This window comes from Poromitra crassiceps (genome assembly GCF_964638095.1).
Source record: "Poromitra crassiceps genome assembly, chromosome: 10".
Classification (NCBI taxonomy): Eukaryota; Metazoa; Chordata; class Actinopteri; order Beryciformes; family Melamphaidae; genus Poromitra; species Poromitra crassiceps.
The window spans coordinates 36,795,853-36,801,852 of NC_139631.1; positions in this window are offsets into that span (position 1 = coordinate 36,795,853).

Below are 6,000 nucleotides of genomic sequence, written 5' to 3' on the forward strand. Positions count from 1 at the left end.
ACTGTGGGTATCCTGGGCTGGAGTGTGTGAGCTTGAACTCCCATGAAGCAGCAAATGATTTCATCTCGTAGCTAGCAAATGGAACATTGTCACTCACAAGCTCTTTGGGGATTCCGTGTCTGGCAAAGACAGCCTTCATTTTCTGGATGACTGTGTGAGCTGTCTTGTCAGGCAGGTTCAGCACCTCTGGGTACTTGGTCAGATAATCCACCAGCAGAAGGTATGACTGACCTCTCAACTCAAAGATGTCTGCTCCAACCTTCATCCTCTGGAACTTGCGGTGTGTTTCTCACACACCGCTTGTAACACGTTGTCTGCGGCAGTTGCCTCTTTCAGCCGGCTGAGTGTCTCTTCACTCAGCGCATCCGTGGCCTCCATGGCATACACGACTTTTTCATCAAAAGTGTTCTTGTCGACGTCTTCTCCTTCTCCGCTAGCTGTCGCACGGGACAGTGTGTCGGCGATATACATGTATTTGCCTGCCGTGTATGTGATGTTCAAATCGTACCTCTGCAGTTGTAGGAACATACGCTGCAAACGTGCTGGTGCCTTGCTCAGTGACTTCCGCGCGATGATCTCCAGAGGCTTGTGATCTGTCTGCACTGTCACTGTCCTGCCGTATATGTACTGGCGAAATCTTTTGGCTGCGAAGACGATGGCAAGCAGCTCCTTCTCTATCTGAGCATATCTTTGTTCAGTCTCAGTGAGTGCTCGCGATGCATAGCACAGGGGTTGACCTTCTTGGAGGAGACATGCCCCCAGCCCGTCTTTTGATGAGTCTGCCTGTAATGTCAGCGGCTTCTTGTGTTCGTAGAACCTCAGTCCAGGGGCTTGTGTGAGGGCAGCCTTTAGTTTCTCCAGCGCTGCACTGTGATGCGGGCACCACTGCCACATCGCATCCTTTCTGAGTAGCTGTCTGAGAGGTGCCGTCAACGAGGCTTCGTTCGGGATGTACTGTGTTAGGTACTTTGTCAGCCCCAGCAGACGTTGTAGGGCTTGTTTGTCCTCTGGGGGCGGCATGTCGGACTCGGCTTTCTGCGCAGCAACCGTGGGGGGTGTGGAGCAGCTAGGCTGGGCCGGCTCCTCCGGCGTTAACCCCTCTCGCTCACCTGGAGACACGAGCGTCGCTCTCCCGACTGTAACAGCTCTGCAGATGATGTCTCTCTCTTCCCTCTGGCTGCTCCCCTGGAGCACCGCTCTCCTGACCGTAACAACGTTCTGTTCTCCCCGCCGCTCACATCCTCCCCAGCCTGTGTCTCTCCTCCGGCCTCCACACTCTCAGTGCACTCTGGCTAAGTGCTCAGGCGAACGGCAAGTCCAACAGAGTCTCACCTGCCCGCCGCCTGCACGCCTCTCTTCTCCCGCAGTCCTCCGGTCCCCGACAGCCTCTCGACACTCTCTGGCTAGGTGTCCAACCGCACCGCATAACCAGCAGGCTCCCGGCCGTCCCCAGTACCGTTGCCCCGCGTACCTGGTCTGTCCCCCGGGACCGCTGCGACACCACCTCGCTAGGTGACCAGGTTCCCCGCACGTCCAACACAGTCTCTTTTGCGGCTCCTCTGGCCGTTCTCCACACTGCGTTACCTCTCGCAGCATTCGCATCAGCTCTACTGCCCAGGCAGGCGTAGCTTCCAACAGCCGTCTGACTTCTTTCAACAGACGGGCTTCCATGCCCGCCAGCACCGAGCTGATCCCCGTCGTCAGCTCCTCTTTCCTCCCGTTCAGCGACGGCCATTCTCCGTCACGCACCATCGCACGTGGTGCTCCTATCAGCTAGCAGCTAGCACCCCAGGCAGCTAACCAATACCGCTGGGACGCTCGAGCCCAAAAGCCGTCTCACACACAGTCTCTTTTGCCGTTCCTTCTCACCCTCTCCCCTCTCGGTATTCGTTCAGCTTTTATTCTTGGCTCACACTCATAGCTCCTAGCGGTAGCTGCGCTGCTAGCTATACACACGTCCACTCCAGCTCTCTCACATATACAGACTGGCACCTGCCACGAGGCAGGAAGTGCCACTTACACACCGTTCCCGCCCAGGAACACCCCCACACATCAGTTCCTATCTAAACACCACATCACCACATTAGATGTCAAAACCCTGGGTCGCGACAGTATATTAAAACTTGGCCTGTGACATATACACATTTATAATTCTCATTTTCATGTTTGCATAAAAACAATCAACTAAAAGGATACGCCCTGGAATCATTTCTCTACTTTGAATAATTTCAGCTTTACTTTAAAAAAATATACCTACCCCATCAGCTCTATCACCCCCAATAGAGATAACAGAAGTGCCTTTTGACCACATATTCATTACATCAACCATGTCTTCCTGTGTCGTCAACCTTAATTCTTGTGTAGCCTACATATAATATCACATTGTGTTTTAAGAAGAGCATTCATTTTTATATTTTTATTCTCTATTGACTTGATGCCTCTCACATTACAGGTAGTAATTGAGAGTAGAGACATTTAAAGCAAGGAGTTGGAAATCTTAGCTACTCAGCTGGACTCAGGGCCGTAACCAGGGTTCCGAAATAGGGGAGGTCCAGCAAGGGGAGGCGGAAAAAAATTTGAGGGTTTTTTTCCCCCTTTTTTAGCCATATTTAGAGTAATATATCATTTTAAATCAACATTAGGATTATACTGTTGTGATGTCATTATTCAGTATATTCTCTTTCATGTCACCACCTGCTCAGCTCTCCTGTCAACATAATTGTAACTAACAAACACAAACTGTTTTAGCCAAATTCATATCAAAATGACACCTAACACAGGTACACAACCCAAGCCATACACAACACACAAAGTCATGATCGATAATAAAAAAAACATACAGAGGGACATTTATTTATTCCTGATAGGAACGATTGAAAAATAAAATAAAATATATTATGTTGTTTTTAACTTTACACCACCTCTTTTTGTTACTTATTGGGTCATGAAACTGAAACCATGCATATAGCCACCTGCATACCTGACTTCGGGAGCTTGGCAATTGGCATCATGCATGATTAGCCAGTAGCATCCCAACGTGTCACACAGGTAACATTACTTAAGAGACAGACTAGACACTTACTTTCTTGGTTGTTGCTAAAAAATCTGTCAGTGTCACTCACTGTCTGTCGTTCACTCGCTCACTGTCTCGCAGCTCGCTCACCTTCAATTATCTCGCCAGGCAGACAGACAGTCATCACTCACCACCATGCTGCTGCTCTCTCGGAATCAAGTTACCGCGGACGCGGCGTCAGATGACTTCCTGCCTGACCTGCCTTTCGTTTCATAATAAAAGCGATCCCGTGTTTTTCATGCTTTTCCATGCAGATTGTTTAAAAAAAAAAAAAAAAAAAAAAAAATTCCTCTGAAATATTAGGGGAGGTCCGGACCTCCCCGTTCTCATAACTAGTTACGGCCATGGACTTGTGCTTTTTTTCATCCCTTTTCCGAGGTGTTGGGTGTCTTTTTTGTTTTGCACCCACATGTTCTGTACAGCGGGAGGATCTTCCCCTCTGCTTGAGTCCTGCTCACTGCTGTCCTGTGAACTTGGTTCTTCACTGGCTGAGTCGAAATCTCCATCATCTTGATCACTCTCCTCGTCCTCCGACCCCTCCTCTCCGGTGTCACCGTTTGAAGGGGGCAGCGTGATGTCTACGGCCCGCATCAGCGAGATCTCTCTGGTCGCAGCGTCCTCTCTCGCTGTCTCTCCGACGCTCTCTGTTGGCCGCTGCTGGGTCCGCTGCTGGGATCCTACGGGAATGGACACCTCTCTCATGGCGTCTCTCACCCGGCTTCGTCCTCTCCCATACTACACCGCCTGCAGGTTTTTCTTCGCCTCTGGGGCTGGTCTCTCCGCTCTCTCCTCACTCTCGGCTCTCGGCACGAATTTCGAATTTTCGAATAATCGTTGTTATTATCAAGGTCGACTTTTATTATTGAAAGTCGAAATTCGGGATTTTTTTTTTTTTTTTTTTGCATTGTCTCCCCTGATTCTAAGTATAGTCGAATCGGTTTGAGCAAGTCAAACAATTTTTATAAGCATTTTAAGCAAGGTTTATGGAAAAATGAATGGCGGATGAAATCCCATGAAGAGGGAGAGGGGGTGACTTGGGCACCCCTTTGGCACTCAGACCTGAGCCTACTAAATATTTAATGAACCACTCATGATTGTCAAAACTGTTTTTTATTTTCGAAAATGTCAATGTCATGTAACATGTTACATGACATTGACATTTTAGACTTAGAATCAGGGGAGAAAATGCAACATTTCACTCTATTTTCGAATTTCGATTAAAAGTTGACTTTGGCCAGCGAATTTCGAAGTGTTTTTGCTAGAAATGCTCTCTTGTGGCTGGTTCTTACTTTGTCTGAGAAATTCAAGCAGCTGGGATCTCTTTTGTTCTTCAGCAAGAGATTTTCGTTGAGCTCGTGCTTTGTTACTGTAAGACTGAGGACACTGAAAGTAACTGTGCCCTCCTCCTCCACACAGACTGCACTCAGCATTGTTAAGAGTCTTTGGCCTTGTGGCCCAGGTTTCCACACCTCCTGACAGTCTTTGATCTGGTGCTCCGTACTGCCACATATGAAGCACCTGGTCACTTGGCCCGGGTAGAAAATGCGGCCGCTGTAGGGGCCGAGCGAGATGGAACTTGGTATGGTTTTACGTTTGTTGTTACCCTGCCGGTCCAGAACTTCACTATGTTCACAATGTCAATGGAAATGAAAAAAAAACTCTCGTAACGGACAAGCCCATCTTTTATTGTCACACGAACACCACAATACATGCATGCGGCCACAACACACTCATGCGTCAGCATGGTGAAAAGTGTCCTCTGCATTTAACCCATCCAGGCATGTCCTTTCCTCCGAGGGGCAGGCCAGGAGCAGTGGTCGCTTTCTCGTACAGCGCCCGGGGACCAACTTCGGATGTTGTCGTCACTGGTCGGATGACGATGGCGATCTGATCTTCTGCATGTTTTTAGTGGGGGGGTTATATACGGAGGAACCCCCTGGGGGGTATGGGGAGAACATGCAAACTCCACACAGAGAGAAAGGCCCTTACGACGAGATAACCCACCTGGGCAGTGGGCACTGAAGATATGGGGGGCAACACAACCACAGCGCCCAGTGTCGCAGGCGAGAATCAAACTCAGGACCTTCTAACTGTGAGGCGACAGCACTTTATGCATTTATCTAGTACTTGTACTGCATGGTATCCACCAAGATACCATCACCTCGGAATGAGATGTTTGGAGCGGGGGAGTCTGGTGCAGCGCACAGGTCGTAGACCTGGTGAGACGAGGGAGGAGCCCGGCCGGGTGGCAACCCACAGAGCCCGGTCCCTCTACGTACCAGAGCCCTTCCCCCCCCGGTCCCGGCAGAGTAGTTCCGGAGCAGCGGATTGAGTGGCCCTGACCGCGTGACCACCTTCGACCCTTCCTGGAGGGCTGAACGTGGGTAGCTACTGGGACGTAAGTTGGGGCTTGGCCAGCCCCGGCTGGGTCACCTGGGCGAGGGTGTATGATGTTGCGAGACCCGAAACATCCTATGACCCCAGGGTACATCACTGAGGATACGTCCGAGTTATGCATCCATGCGATGTTTTTTCTTTATTAGTTAGCCTGGCTTAGCCAGTGACTCATAGGAATAGACTACGTGACAACCAGGAAAGACTAGTGACTACTGGAGAGTCAGTTGACAGCCGGAACAGGGACGGCACCCGGGTAGCAGTATGGGTTAGCTCCCCAGCCTGCGTCTTCCGTGAGGAAGAAGCCCAACAACCCACGAGAGGCCTTTTAGGTGGGCCATTCAAGCTGCAAGTGGAGACTGCAGTGCCACCAAGTACTGGTACTGCATGGTATCCACCAAGATACCATCACTTCGGAATGAGATGTTTGGAGCGGGGGAGTCTAGCGCACAGGTCGTAGACCTGGTGAGACGAGGGAGGAGCCCGGCCGGGTGGCAACCCACAGAGCCCGGTCCCTCTACGTACCAGAGCCC